This window comes from Lytechinus pictus, unplaced genomic scaffold (assembly GCF_037042905.1).
Source record: "Lytechinus pictus isolate F3 Inbred unplaced genomic scaffold, Lp3.0 scaffold_97, whole genome shotgun sequence".
NCBI lineage: Eukaryota > Metazoa > Echinodermata > Echinoidea > Temnopleuroida > Toxopneustidae > Lytechinus > Lytechinus pictus.
Window position 1 is genome coordinate 43,764 of NW_026974217.1, and position 14,953 is coordinate 58,716.

The window sequence follows — 14,953 nt, forward strand, 5'->3', positions numbered from 1 at the left end:
TCCGTTGAGATTTAGTCTTTCGCCCTATCCGCGACTGGTCCAAATTATGACCAAAATGATTTTTCCAAATTTGGCCCCGAAACCCCCCCCCAAATCAGCCATCTTTGCTCCGTGGGGTCTTCTAACATCCAAACGCATCAATATTCAGAAGATAAAGAAGATCCATTGAGATTTAGTCTTTCGCCCTATCCGCGACTGGTCCAAATTATGACCAAAATGATTTTTCCAAATTTGCCCCCGAAACCCCTCCAAATCAGCCGTCTTTGCTCCGTGGGGTCTTCTAACATCCAAACGCATCAATATTCAGAAGATAAAGAAGATCCGTTGAGATTTAGTCTTTCGCCCTATCCGCGACTGGTCCAAATTATGACCAAAATGATTTTTCCAAATTTGCCCCCGAAACCCCCCCCAAATCAGCCGTTTTCGCTCCGTGGGGTCTTCTAACATCCAAACGCATCAATATTCAGAAGATAAAGAAGATCCGTTGAGATTGAGTCTTTCGCCCTATCCGCGACTGGTCCAAATTATGACCAAAATGATTTTTCCAAATTTGCCCCCGAAACCCCCCCCCCCAAATCAGCCGTCTTCGCTCCGTGGGGTCTTCTAACATCCAAACGCATCAATATTCAGAAGATAAAGAAGATCCGTTGAGATTTAGTCTTTCGCCCTATCCGCGACTGGTCCAAATTATGACCAAAATGAATTTTCCAAATTTGCCCCCGAAACCCCCCCAAATCAGCCGTCTTCGCTCCGTGGGGTCTTCTAACATCCAAACGCATCAACATTCAGAAGATATAGAAGATCCGTTGAGATTTAGTCTTTCGCCCTATATGCGACTGGTCCAAATTATGACCAAAATGATTTTTCCAAATTTGCCCCCGAAACCCCCCCAAATCAGCCGTCTTCGCTCTGTGGGGTCTTCTAACATCCAAACGCATCAATATTCAGAAGATAAAGAAGATCCGTTGAGATTGAGTCTTTCGCCCTATCCGCGACTGGTCCAAATTATAACCAAAATGATTTTTCCAAATTTGCCCCGAAACCCCCCCCAAATCAGCCGTCTTTGCTCCGTGGGGTCTTCTAACATCCAAACGCATCAATATTCAGAAGATAAAGAAGATCCGTTGAGATTTAGTCTTTCGCCCTATCCGCGACTGGTCCAAATTATGACCAAAATGATTTTTCCAAATTTGCCCCCGAAACCCCCCCCCAAATCAGCCGTCTTCGCTCCGTGGGGTCTTCTAACATCCAAACGCATCAATATTTAGAAGATAAAGAAGATCCGTTGAGATTTAGTCTTTCGCCCTATCCGCGACTGGTCCAAATTATGACCAAAATGATTTTTCCAAATTTGGCCCCGAAACCCCCCCCCAAATCAGCCGTCTTTGCTCCGTGGGGTCTTCTAACATCCAAACGCATCAATATTCAGAAGATAAAGAAGATCCATTGAGATTTAGTCTTTCGCCCTATCCGCGACTGGTCCAAATTATGACCAAAATGATTTTTCCAAATTTGCCCCCGAAACCCCTCCAAATCAGCCGTCTTCGCTCCGTGGGGTCTTCTAACATCCAAACGCATCAATATTCAGAAGATAAAGAAGATCCGTTGAGATTGAGTCTTTCGCCCTATCCGCGACTGGTCCAAATTATGACCAAAATGATTTTTCCAAATTTGCCCCCGAAACCCCCCCCCAAATCAGCCGTTTTCGCTCCGTGGGGTCTTCTAACATCCAAACGCATCAATATTCAGAAGATAAAGAAGATCCGTTGAGATTTAGTCTTTCGCCCTATCCGCGACTGGTCCAAATTATGACCAAAATGATTTTTCCAAATTTGCCCCCGAAACCCCCCCCCAAATCAGCCGTCTTCGCTCCGTGGGGTCTTCTAACATCCAAACGCATCAATATTCAGAAGATAAAGAAGATCCGTTGAGATTTAGTCTTTCGCCCTATCCGCGACTGGTCCAAATTATGACCAAAATGATTTTTCCAAATTTGCCCCCGAAACCCCCCCCAAAATCAACCGTCTTTGCTCCGTGGGGTCTTCTAACATCCAAACGCATCAATATTCAGAAGATCCGTTGAGATTTAGTCTTTCGCCCTATCCGCGACTGGTCCAAATTATGACCAAAATGATTTTTCCAAATTTGCCCCCGAAACCCCCCCCAAATCAGCCGTCTTCGCTCCGTGGGGTCTTCTAACATCCAAACGCATCAATATTCAGAAGATAAAGAAGATCCGTTGAGATTTAGTCTTTCGCCCTATCCGCGACTGGTCCAAATTATGACCAAAATGATTTTTCAAAATTTGCCCTTATAAAAAAAATTGAATGGTATACCATTGAAATACCATACACCATACACCATTGAAACACCATTGATATACCATTGGAATACCATTCACACAGCACCCATCATACACCAATGGTATACCATTCAAGCCCCAATGGTATACCATTCAAACTAATTTAAATAATTGGGACGTTACTATTACCATATTCATGAGCACCATTTACCATTCATATACCATTGATCAAACACCATTCACCATTGATCTACCATGGCCACTATAGACAGGTTTACCATTGACCACCATTCAGCCACCATTCACTGGCCTACCATTTACCATTCAGCCACCGTTCACTGGACACCATTGGTCTACCATTCACCTTACACCATTCGCCTACCATTCACCATACACCATTCACGTACCATTCACCATACACCATTCGCCTACCATTCACCATACACCGTACACCTACCATTCACCGTACACCATTCGCGTACCATTCACCATAAACCATTCGCCTACCATTCACCATACACCGTACACCTACCATTCACCGTACACCATTCGCGTACCATTCACCGTACACCATTCACCTACCATTCACCATACACCGTTCACCATTGCCCTACCATTCACCATACACCATTGACCTACCATACATTGTACACCATTGGCCTACCATACACCGCACACCATTGACCTACCATTTACAGTTCACCATTGGCCTACCATACACCATTGACCTACCAATCACCGTACACCATTGGCTTACCATTCACCGTTGACCTACCATTTACCGTACACCATTGGCCTATCGTTCACTGTAGACCATTGTCATACCATACACTCTCTACCATTGGTCAACCATTCAATTTACACCATTGGCCATACATTATAGACCACAAGTGTACTGTGAATGGTAGACCAATGGTTTACACTGAATGATAGACAGTAGACCAAAGGTGTACAATGTATAGTAGGCCAATAAAGTACAGTGAATGGTAGACCAATGGTGAACAGCATATATAGCTCGGGTTAATGGTAGGTTTGATAATGGATTAAGTATGCACAAGAAAAAAATGATGAAAACAGTTATTTCAAGAACGTCAAATGTTTTTACTATAAGAAGTTTAAGTACAGCATAAATGGAACACAGTATTCACAAGTATAGACTTTATAATTAAAGCACATAAGTTATGAATATATATGACTTTGCTCCTCGTTGACATCTATACTCTGTCAATCTTGGTATCTAAAATAAACATGTATCAAGACAGAGTTTAATTGAAAAACACAACAAATGATTAACATTTCCAAGAATAAACATGTTCTCTCTGATGGCTTTTTACGTGGATTGAGTACTTGGCAAAACCACTGTTCTGCAAACAAACCTGATACTTGTAATACAATAACCTTGATTTTAAATCTGTTGTGTGTAATTGCTTTCACACAGCTACTTCAATGACATTAATAAAATATTTTTTTTACTAATAAGTTCAAGTACAAAAGAGTGGAACCCAGTACTGACAAGTACATGTATGGCATAAAAGCACCAGCATTATGAATACATGTGACTGCACGACTCTACAAGAGGTCAATGATTGCACTCCACATAGATATTATGTTAATCTTCCTATAAACAAATCTAAATGTAAGACAGAGTTTGGACAACAAACTGATGAACACCAAATTTCAAAGATTAAACTCAAAATGTGTGATAGCCTTCACATGGCCGAATGATTAAAGGTAAAGAGTACCAAACTTAGAGGAAATAAATATCCCCCAAAGGGGGGGAAATAGTACCCTCATAAAAATAGAACCTCCTAATATTTCTCTATTTTCTTTTCACCTAAAAGATATATCAAACGGCGTGTTTCTACATAGAATCGTTAAAAGGTATTACCCGCGTAAGTATCCAGAATCCCGGAAAACTTTCCTGTAGAATTTTGTAGAAACAGACGCGATGCGGTTTATTGATAAACTGCTTCAAGCAAAATATGGTTTCTCATAACCATCTCTGAGAGGTGGTTATTGCCATGTTAATCCGTTCAACTTTTCTATAAAAACACACGGCAAAATAGCGTATCGTGTCTGGCGATAGTGCTTAATCCCAAAAGTGCAATTTCGCAGTACATAAATTTGCATATTCTGGCCTTTTCGATCTCGCAAGCTGATCGTGCAACACGTATACCTGCTACATTGAGTGAGATCTACCACAAATTTTGAAAATTTTCCTAAGAAGATGCAATTTTGGACATATGTACAATGCAACGTGAGGTTATAGGTTGAATTTTCCGATTTCCGCCGTATTTGCAACGCGAAAAGCGAGTTAATCAGATTATTCGGTTTGTAGAAGCAGGTTGGTTAAAGGGCGATAAGGTTTTTCGAGTCCGAAAAGATAAATCGTTTTTAATGATTTTCTGTAGAAACATGCCAAAAGTTTATCATAAATACATTAAAGATACGTAAAGAAATAAATAATATCTATATCAAAAATAGAATATATAGAATAATAAAGAATATATCATGAAAATAGAAAAAAAAAAAGAAAAATAGCGACATCTTTTTTTAATATTTTGCAAATCATATAGAAAATAATTCTTAGTAGCACATCTATTTTTTAACTATTTCCCATAGTTCAAATATACAAGATTCCCACTTATTTCTTTTTTGTCTATTTTTGTTGTGTTGAATCAGATGAATAACTCAACTATGTGTGAGAAATAATATAATTTTTGTCTTACACAGTATATCAGTAGTCAATCGTAATTTTTTACAACCTAGCTTTGACAAAATTTGAATTCATATAATACAAAAAAATATATAAATTGGGATCTTGTATATTCATGAGGACTTGCAGAGAACAGTTTTACCAAAAAATAACAACTTTAATTCGTCATAATTTCGTTAATCCTCATTCAATTTTGATGAAATTTTCAGTGTTTTTATTTTTGTCTGATGTACTCTTTGAATTTAAATCACATAACTTTCAGTCTAGAGTACCTAGCCCTTCAATCAAATGGGTTGGACGACCGGTTACATTTTACATATAACATAGTTATAAGGAGAATGAAGGGTCCATAGAAAGAAAGCATGAGGAAAGGGGAAATTTAGGTAGGAAGAGAATTAATCAGAAAAGCATAATGTTGACAATTTCGTTAAAATCTGATAACAAAGTCTTTGATTTGAAGGTTTAGCAACATTTTGGAAAAAATTACTGGAATGTGCACATGATCGTCAGGAATATGTGTTAGGCTTATGTTATAAAATGAAATCATAATAATTTCATATTTTCGTACACGTGTGTATGATATGTCCCACGTAGCATAAAATGATTTCAAGCAATGCATGCGTTTACATTAAATAAATCTTCACTCCACTTTTTAGTTCTTGGAGGTCAAAATGTGAATAAACATGACTTCTTGTTATAAAATACAAAAGAACAAGTGGGTATGACATCAGCTTGTTAACTGTGGGTGCGTCGTGGTCTAGTGGTTCTGACTCTCACCTTTCAACAGAGTGTCGTGGGTTTGAATCCTAGCAATGGTGTTTTCCTTCAGCAACACATTTATCCACTGTGCTGCACTCGACCAAGGTGAAGTGAATGCGTACCCGGCAAGATTAATTTCTTGCAGCTGTAATAAGGAATATGGGATGAAAACAATGCAAAGGAAAGTATGTCAGCTACGGGTTCAAAACATCAATGCTTGTCGTGCGTGCAAGCTTTCTTGAAAAATTGATATATTTTTCTAAAATATCGAGAAATTTGCATAATACACTACCCTTCAATTGAATAGTACCAATTAACATATATCAACAAAACATTTTGTACAATATGATAAAGAAATTCATGTTTAACCATAGATTAGCAGAAAATAACCCGTTATATTAATGGGAGGTTGCCCAAATGATGACAAATACCATACCACATGCATACCTGGGGCCAAAGTGTCCACCCCCCCCCCTGCCAGCATATTGATTTTTTTTCCAGGGGGGGGGGGTGTTAGAAAGGACGTGTAATCCTATAAATGGGGATGACATTTTGGTCTTTTTCAGTATTTTTACCATTCCTCACAAGTTTTTTTTCAGCTATGCCACTGCAGGAGTACAATCTGTTTTATTTAATGAAGCTTTGCAATTTTTTCCACTGAAGTGAATTCTTACACAATTACCTTTCACAAACTCCAGTTGTTTTCTTGTAAACGGTTTTCTGTGTTCAACACCTGTAGTTTCCTTCCCAGATAATCCTGGACCATCTACATTATCATCCAGTGTATCCGTCGTCCAATCTTAAATGAAATAAAATCAATTTGAGTGTTGGAAAATATGCATGTGCAGATAAAAACAAAAATATAATACTAATATAGTAAAACTTTCTTTAAGCTCCAAAATGCAATGATTCACTCATATACAGCATCATGATAATTTTATTTCAACATATGCAGCAAATTTACTTGAAAATATGTTTGAAATTGATGTCACAGAAATAAAATTCCCCCACAAAAGATTTTCTGTGTGTGCATGCTGGAAATATATAGATCAAAATAACACAGTTACTCTGCTGCGTAACGTGTTTTGATCAGCAATCATGTAGATATGCAAGAGAAAATTATCTAATAGAAAAAGAATGATCTGAAGTCATATTTCCAGAGCAGCAGTTTTCAAAAGGTAGGCCTAATCAATTAATTGATAACATTCAATATGATTTTCTTTTCTTGGTATTGACAATCACAGTAACGGATCCAGATGGGCACAATTGACCTGTGTCCCCCCCCCCCTTGAGAGCAATAGTCAATGGCCCGAATTAAAAAAGGTGGTTTTGAAAACCCCAGTTGAGTCCATGTTTTATGGAGATTTCCTGTATAAATTAAGCTTATTTACAGCGTATATCAAAATATGTCCAATGTTGATGCGCGCTTTTGTCACAGTGCGCCAAATTGACGCCTGTTGCCGTGGTTATCCACGCTATTTTAATCACGAGTCCACTGTTTTGAATTAACGAGTCCACTCTTCAAACAGTGGACTCATGGATAAAATAGCGTATCTAACCATGGTAACAGGCGTCAATTTGGCGCACTGCGACAAAAGCGCGCATCAGAATTGGACATTTTTTACACACGCGCCAGATACGTGCTAAATTAAGCGTAATTTATACAGGAAATCTGCATACACCATGGACTCAACCGTGGGTTTTCAAAACCACCTTTGTGAATTCGGGTCAATGTGTTTAATGTAAATATGGCGTCTTTACACAAGTGTGTCCCTCCTTTTGAAAGTTACAGCAAATATTTCTAACGGAAATATATACCGTGTTTACACTTAATCAGCTTTTTCATAGCGTGTAAAACACGATTAACTTGCATCGGCTCGCAGTTCAGAATCAGCAATTTGCACCACCAAAGTAGTAGGTTCAGAACCGCGAGCCGATGCAGAATCGGCTTTTTTACTACGTGTAAACAGAAAGCCGATTCTGCATCGGCAATTGGTGCGCATTTCATTTACTTTACCATTGTGACATAATTGTAAGCGCACGGATCCAGCGTTGTCTTCATTATGACGTATTTTGTTGGTGAGCGTATCAATTGAGGTTTTTGACACGCGAGCCGATTCTGCACCGCAAGCTGTAACAGCATGTAAATGCAGTGCAAGATAAACCAAAAGCCGATTCTGCATCGGCTTTTGGTTCTGAACCAAAAGCCGATCAAGTGTAAACACGGTAATTGTCTCATACACAAGTAAAGATCTCCTTTTTTTTGTGCTTGTTAAAGTTTCCTGGGAAAATGTGCCCCCCCCCCTTGAGAAATCCAGGATAAGTCCCTGGACAATCATATGCCAGTGGGTGAATTTTAGACATTATTTTGGGCAAGTTTTTGATCAGTAGATAAATAAACACAGATAAAAAGTGATCACAGGACAAACTTAATTTAAAAAAATATAATTAACTTAAAAAATGGATATGCCTAGCCCTATGAAAGGATCTCAGATTATTCTCCCGCACTAATGCAGTTTCACACCAGCCAACTTCGAGCAAAATTTTCCACCAGAAATTGTCTACACACATTTTGAGGTCAATACACAGTATGCCCACCATTTTTCCAAACATCACGATCGGGAACGGCAGTATTTTGGCTCCATTCCCGATGTTATCGTAATGGTGGGAGCCATGCCGGGGTGGAATTCAGAGACCAGTGAGTTGGGGGGATTTTCCCCAGGCCAAGCCGGTCCGGGTTGAGAGCCAAAACAGCGAAGATCAGAAGCTGTTATGTCTCCGAAAAATACCAAATAAATACCAAGATAATGTGACCATTTACCACTATTCATGAACCAAGCTCATCTATTTTCTCGAATAATCTAACTTAATTTATCCTTTACATGAATTTCAGCCACTTTGAGCAGTGGAAACAGCATTATTTTAGCTTTGATCTCGACGTCTTAGTTAAAATTCTTAGTCAGATTTTGCCAAACGAACGCAGAGGGCAGCAACACTGTTGACTTCGTGTTTGCGCGTTGTAATCGCTAACTTCAGCAAATATCCAAATAAATATACGGTGGAGTGAGACCCTAAATCTGATAACTCGAATGATGAAATCATGGTGGAAGCCGGAATAAAGATGTTCCTGATGCTCAGTGAATTGATTCGGACAAATATTTAGGTTAAATTAGTTCGCTAACATCGCAGGGTACGAAAGTGCATTAGGGATTAGCTGGGCCAGGTTTTTCTTAGGGCTGCAGCAGCGGTGTTGAGCGGTGGCTCCGAGTTCCGGGCCGATCCAGGACCCATAATTTTTTTTGCTAAACCTTTCGGTCCGGGCTCAAGCCAGGTTATCTTTGCGGGCCCCAACATTAAACATTACGTTATCGTTCAAATTCTCAGTCAGACATCACTTTGCTTGGCTTTGCCATTATTTATAAGGACTGAAGTTAGCGACCAAAAGATTTGCCTGCGGCAGTTTGCATGATTTGGTTACGAACTTCAGTCCATATGAAAATTACGGCAAAGCAACGCATGAGGATTCAAACAATGACGTAGAGATCGAAGCCGATATACAGCTGTTCCCGATATTCGGAAAAGCGGTGGGCATATGGACATTCAAATGCAATTCAGACTTGATATGACATTTGGTGGTGAATTTTGCTCGAAGTTGGTCGGTGCGAAATTAGCGCCCAATCCCACGGAAAAATCCCAAGGAAAAAATTCAGAAATTGTGATTTTAGTCAGCTGGCATGGCTGAGTTCAGATTAGTATAGGCCCTTTTTTTGGGGGGATACATTTACATATACTATGTAAACTACGAATTTTGTTTACAAACATAAAAAACTATGCCAATTTTTATATTTGAACAAATTATATCGTATTCATATGTAATAAATATTCTAAAAAACCTTAGGCCTAACCAAGAAGAAAATATCACATAACTCACTAATACCAAAATCCCGCCATGTTTTCAGAACACTTCTTGATTTATCATGGAATATTTCTCTGCCTCAATTTCTAAAATATGTTAATTCCAAACAGTTGTAGGCCTAGGTTTTCTCTGAATAATTATTGCAGTCTCTCTAGAAAAATTGAATAGGAATCGTTTGTCACTCTCTCCAGTCACAGTTCCGCACACAAAGTGCACATTTTACCATTGAAATTGCATGCGCAATAAGTGGTGCGTAGCTTTTTAGGGCCTGCGTAGCCTTTAAGGCTTTACTTTATGTTTTAAAATTTAGGACACCTTACCATGTTTCACCTGAATACTATCATGTCCATGTCATTTTAATTTACCAACATTATCTACCAACAACAACAAATTATAGGCCTCATTCCAGAGCAATATTTTCGGCAAGGTTTCCATTTCAGTGAAACAATGTCAATGTTGTGCAGTAACCAATGGCCTAATTGACACTTTGACAGTCAATGTCACGACAGTACTGCACTGTACAGCATTAATTTAACAAGTCATTCATTCATAAATTCATACCGGTATTCAGAGATGGTTTTGTAAAACATTGAAATATAGATATCAGGCCATACGAGCGAATTACTACTCAATGACAATGCTCGGCTCAGCTCACCTCAGCCTATACAAAGCATATTAACGCACCCCATAATCCATTTCGCCAGAGACAGACGTGTCCCGGCCCGCGCCAACGGGGCAGTGGCGGTACGGTGGCAGTGAAACCCCGTGGCAGTACAACGACATCTAACAGTAACACTAACAGTAACATTCTAGAAAATCAGGCCGAGCCACTAACTACGAAAACAATATCAAAGAAAATTGTTATCTAACTTACTGTTTAGCGTATTCTGCGAATGAATTTGAAGTCGTTGTCCGAATCTGACCTGTGTTCCTTTAGTTTATGATGAATTATAGACGGGCTTCTGAACAGCAAAACAGTGGTTGATCGGGTTCTTTTTTCAAATATTGCAATTGGCGGTTACATGCGTACGTGCGCGCGCGCGTGCGAGAACAACACTTACATCCAAAGACCTTACATAGAGCGAGCTAGCTAGCAGCGCAGCCAACACATCCCGATATTGGGGGGGGGGGGGGGTAAATCAAGACCAAATCAGGGGGAGGGGGCTAATTCTTAGCCAAGATACATCCTGATATGGGGGAGGAGTGAATTGCATGTAAGACCAAATCAGGGGTGTCTTTTTCTTGATTGGTTCTGGGTTGGCAATTAACCATGCAGTCAATTTTTGCCACTGCTTATCCTTTGAAAGGATCTATGAAAAAAATAATTTTGCTCAATTTTTTTCTGTTCTATAATTCCATGTCTTTCTTTTTTTCTTTCCATTGTCTTTTTTTCTTTTTCCTTCTTTTTTTCTGTTCAGTCTTTCTTCTTTTCTTTGTCTTAGTCTTTTTCTTTTCTTTTTTTAATTTATTTTTCTGTTTTTCGATATATATATTTTTTACTTATTTCTTTTTTCCTTTTCTCTCTTTGTTTAATTTCGCTTTTGTTTTGATTGCAATTGAGAATTTCGTTCATTAGATTTTTTTATGTTACATATTGTACTAGCCTGGCGGCAGGGAATTTTGATACTGGGGGGGGGGGGGGGCAAGACAATAACAGACAAATCATTTCAATTAAGCAAGTAATGACCGGCCTAGAATAGCTCTCCTCTTTATAAACACCATCCATGAGTGAGAAAAAATAATCAAAACACAAATTGTAAAGAAAAAAAAAGAGGAACGGTTTATGATCAAAAGCAGTAGTAGCGATATATAAATTGGCTGGGAGGGGGCTTTGGTCGTTGCAGACCAAAATCAGGGTCTGCCGATGGGAATTTCAATAGGGGTTGGGGGAGGAAGACAACCAACAGTGAATTCATTTTAAGCAAAATAATGACCTATGGGACATTGCAAGAAATTTGCAATTGAACGCAAGTCAATTTCAAACTCCAAAATCAATTGAAAGTCTTACTTTTCATTGCAAACTTGAAACTGATTTATTGTTTCTTCCATCAATAAATCTATAAATTGGTTTACTTTAGATGAAATTAGTCTATCACTTGTAAATTTGCAACCGAATTTTTGGATTGACTGCAAATATTTTCTTGCAACACCCCATAGCTCTCTTTATAAAAAGTGGCCATAATTAAATAAGAAAATTAATTTAAAAAATAGAACAAAACTTTCCAGAAGGGGGGGGGGGCGTTACATAAAAAAACTGTATACCGTACAGATAGGAGAGGTGGTGTGCCGTTCAAATTATACCAAGAAACAAAAAGAGAAAAGAAAGGATGGTGAAATGTACAATTTTCTATTTAGTACAATACACATCTTGTTCATGCTCTTTAAAACTTGCATGTTTTAATTTCAAGATTTTTACGGTAAATGATGATTATACTCTTCCCTTTCGGGAGCGGCTGTGAAATAATTTGTCCGTTGATATTAAGGTACAATAAAAACCCTTTTTATCAAATAAGATTTCATTGACTCCTTTTATTTTTGCACTCAATGCATCAGATATAAATTTAGAAGGTAATATGTACAATTGTAAAATATAACAAATTAATAATATTGTATTTTAAGCACTGGTTCAATAATATTTAAACACATATAGGCCTTTTATTTAATAAAGACAAAGACAATTTAAAAGAATGTAACAGACCATGTTTGCCATCATGAGCGAATGGGCCTGATTTGGGGAAGCTGCTCGCATAAAAGTCACAACTCAAAAATTTTAATAATTCTAATTTTTAATCTTTAATCTTTTTTTTTCTTTAAATCTTCGGAATTATGTTATTGGGTAATGCAATTGGGCATACCATTCACCATTAACATAAATATCATTCATTAGGCACACACCACTAAGCCACAATTGCGTTACAATTATCCAACAACTATCTATTAATTATACCACTATATAGGCACATACTACTGAGACACCATATTGGGCATATGGTATACCATTGATACAAATCATACCATTACACATATACCACTGAGACTATTGGGCACCACTGAGACACCATTGGGTATATGGTATACCATTCACCATACCAATCATATCATTATAGAGGCACATATACTACTGAGACACCATTGGGTATATGGTATACCATTCACCATACCAATCATATCATTATAGAGGCACATACTACTGAGACACCATTGAATACCACTGAGACACCATTGGTATATGGTATACCATTCATCATACCAATCATACCATTAGAGGCACATATACTACTGAGAGTCTGAGACACCATTGTATACCACTGAGACACCATTGGGTATGGTATACCATTCATCATACCAATCATACCATTAGAGGCACATACTACTGAGACACCATTGTATACCACTGAGACACCATTGGTATATGGTATACCATTCACCATACAAATCATACCATTAGAGGCACATACTACTGAGACACCATTGAATACCACTGAGACACCATTGGGTATATGGTATACCATTCATCATACCAATCATACCATTAAAGGCACATACTACTGAGACACCATTGTATACCACTGAGACACCATTGGATATGTATATACCATTCATCATACCAATCATACCATTAGACACATACCACTGAGACACCATTGGGTATATGGTATACCATTTACCATTAAATAAACTACCAATTACCATTAAGAACTTACCATTGAAACACCACTTAAATACCATTCGCGTACCATTTACCATTCAGATCACCATTCAACTACCACTTACCATTAAGAACTTACCATTGAAACACCACTTAAATACCATTCGCGTACCATTTACCATTCAGATCACCATTCAACTACCATTCGCCACCATTCAAATACCATTGGCGATTTTTATAAGGGTGGCCCCGAAACCCCCCCCCAAATCAGCCGTCTTTGCTCCGTGGGGTCTTCTAACATCCAAACGCATCAATATTCAGAAGATAAAGAAGATCCATTGAGATTTAGTCTTTCGCCCTATCCGCGACTGGTCCAAATTATGACCAAAATGATTTTTCCAAATTTGCCCCCGAAACCCCTCCAAATCAGCCGTCTTCGCTCCGTGGGGTCTTCTAACATCCAAACGCATCAATATTCAGAAGATAAAGAAGATCCGTTGAGATTTAGTCTTTCGCCCTATCCGCGACTGGTCCAAATTATGACCAAAATGATTTTTCCAAATTTGCCCCCGATCCCCCACCCCAAATCAGCCGTCTTCGCTCTGTGGGGTCTTCTTACATCAAAACGCATCAATATTCAGAAGATAAAGAAGATCCGTTGAGATTTAGTCTTAGGCCCTATCCGCGACTGGTCCAAATTATGACCAAAATGATTTTTCCAAATTTGCCCCCGAAACCCCCCCCAAATCAGCCGTCTTCGCTCCGTGGGGTCTTCTAACATCCAAACGCATCAATATTCAGAAGATAAAGAAGATCCGTTGAGATTGAGTCTTTCGCCCTATCCGCGACTGGTCCAAATTATGACCAAAATGATTTTTCCAAATTTGCCCCCGAAACCCCCCCCCCCCAAATCAGCCGTTTTCGCTCCGTGGGGTCTTCTAACATCCAAACGCATCAATATTCAGAAGATAAAGAAGATCCGTTGAGATTGAGTCTTTCGCCCTATCCGCGACTGGTCCAAATTATGACCAAAATGATTTTTCCAAATTTGCCCCCGAAACCCCCCCCCAAATCAGCCGTCTTTGCTCCGTGGGGTCTTCTAACATCCAAACGCATCAATATTCAGAAGATAAAGAAGATCCGTTGAGATTTTGTCTTTCGCCCTATCCGCGACTGGTCCAAATTATGACCAAAATGATTTTTCCAAATTTGCCCCCGAAACCCCCCCCAAAATCAACCGTCTTCGCTCCGTGGGGTCTTCTAACATCCAAACGCATCAATATTCAGAAGATAAAGAAGATCCGTTGAGATTTAGTCTTTCGCCCTATCCGCGACTGGTCCAAATTATGACCAAAATGATTTTTCCAAATTTGCCCCCGAAACCCCCCCAAATCAGCCGTCTTCGCTCCGTGGGGTCTTCTAACATCCAAACGCATCAATATTCAGAAGATAAAGAAGATCCGTTGAGATTTAGTCTTTCGCCCTATCCGCGACTGGTCCAAATTATGACCAAAATGATTTTTCCAAATTTGGCCCCGAAACCCCCCCCAAATCAGCCGTCTTTGCTCCGTGGGGTCTTCTAACATCCAAACGCATCAATATTCAGAAGAT

General features: G+C 39.0%; 1 long non-coding RNA gene across 1 annotated transcript; it reads right to left on the reverse strand.

Moving 5' to 3' along the window:
• Window positions 1–3,379: 3,379 nt before the first annotated feature.
• LOC129274948 (uncharacterized) lies at window positions 3,380–10,696 on the reverse strand. Its single transcript, XR_008585956.2, has 3 exons — window positions 10,568–10,696; window positions 6,460–6,576; window positions 3,380–5,922 (listed from the first exon to the last, which is right to left on the reverse strand). It is a non-coding gene; the product is annotated as an uncharacterized LOC129274948 (long non-coding RNA).
• Between the last annotated feature and the right edge of the window lie 4,257 nt (window positions 10,697–14,953).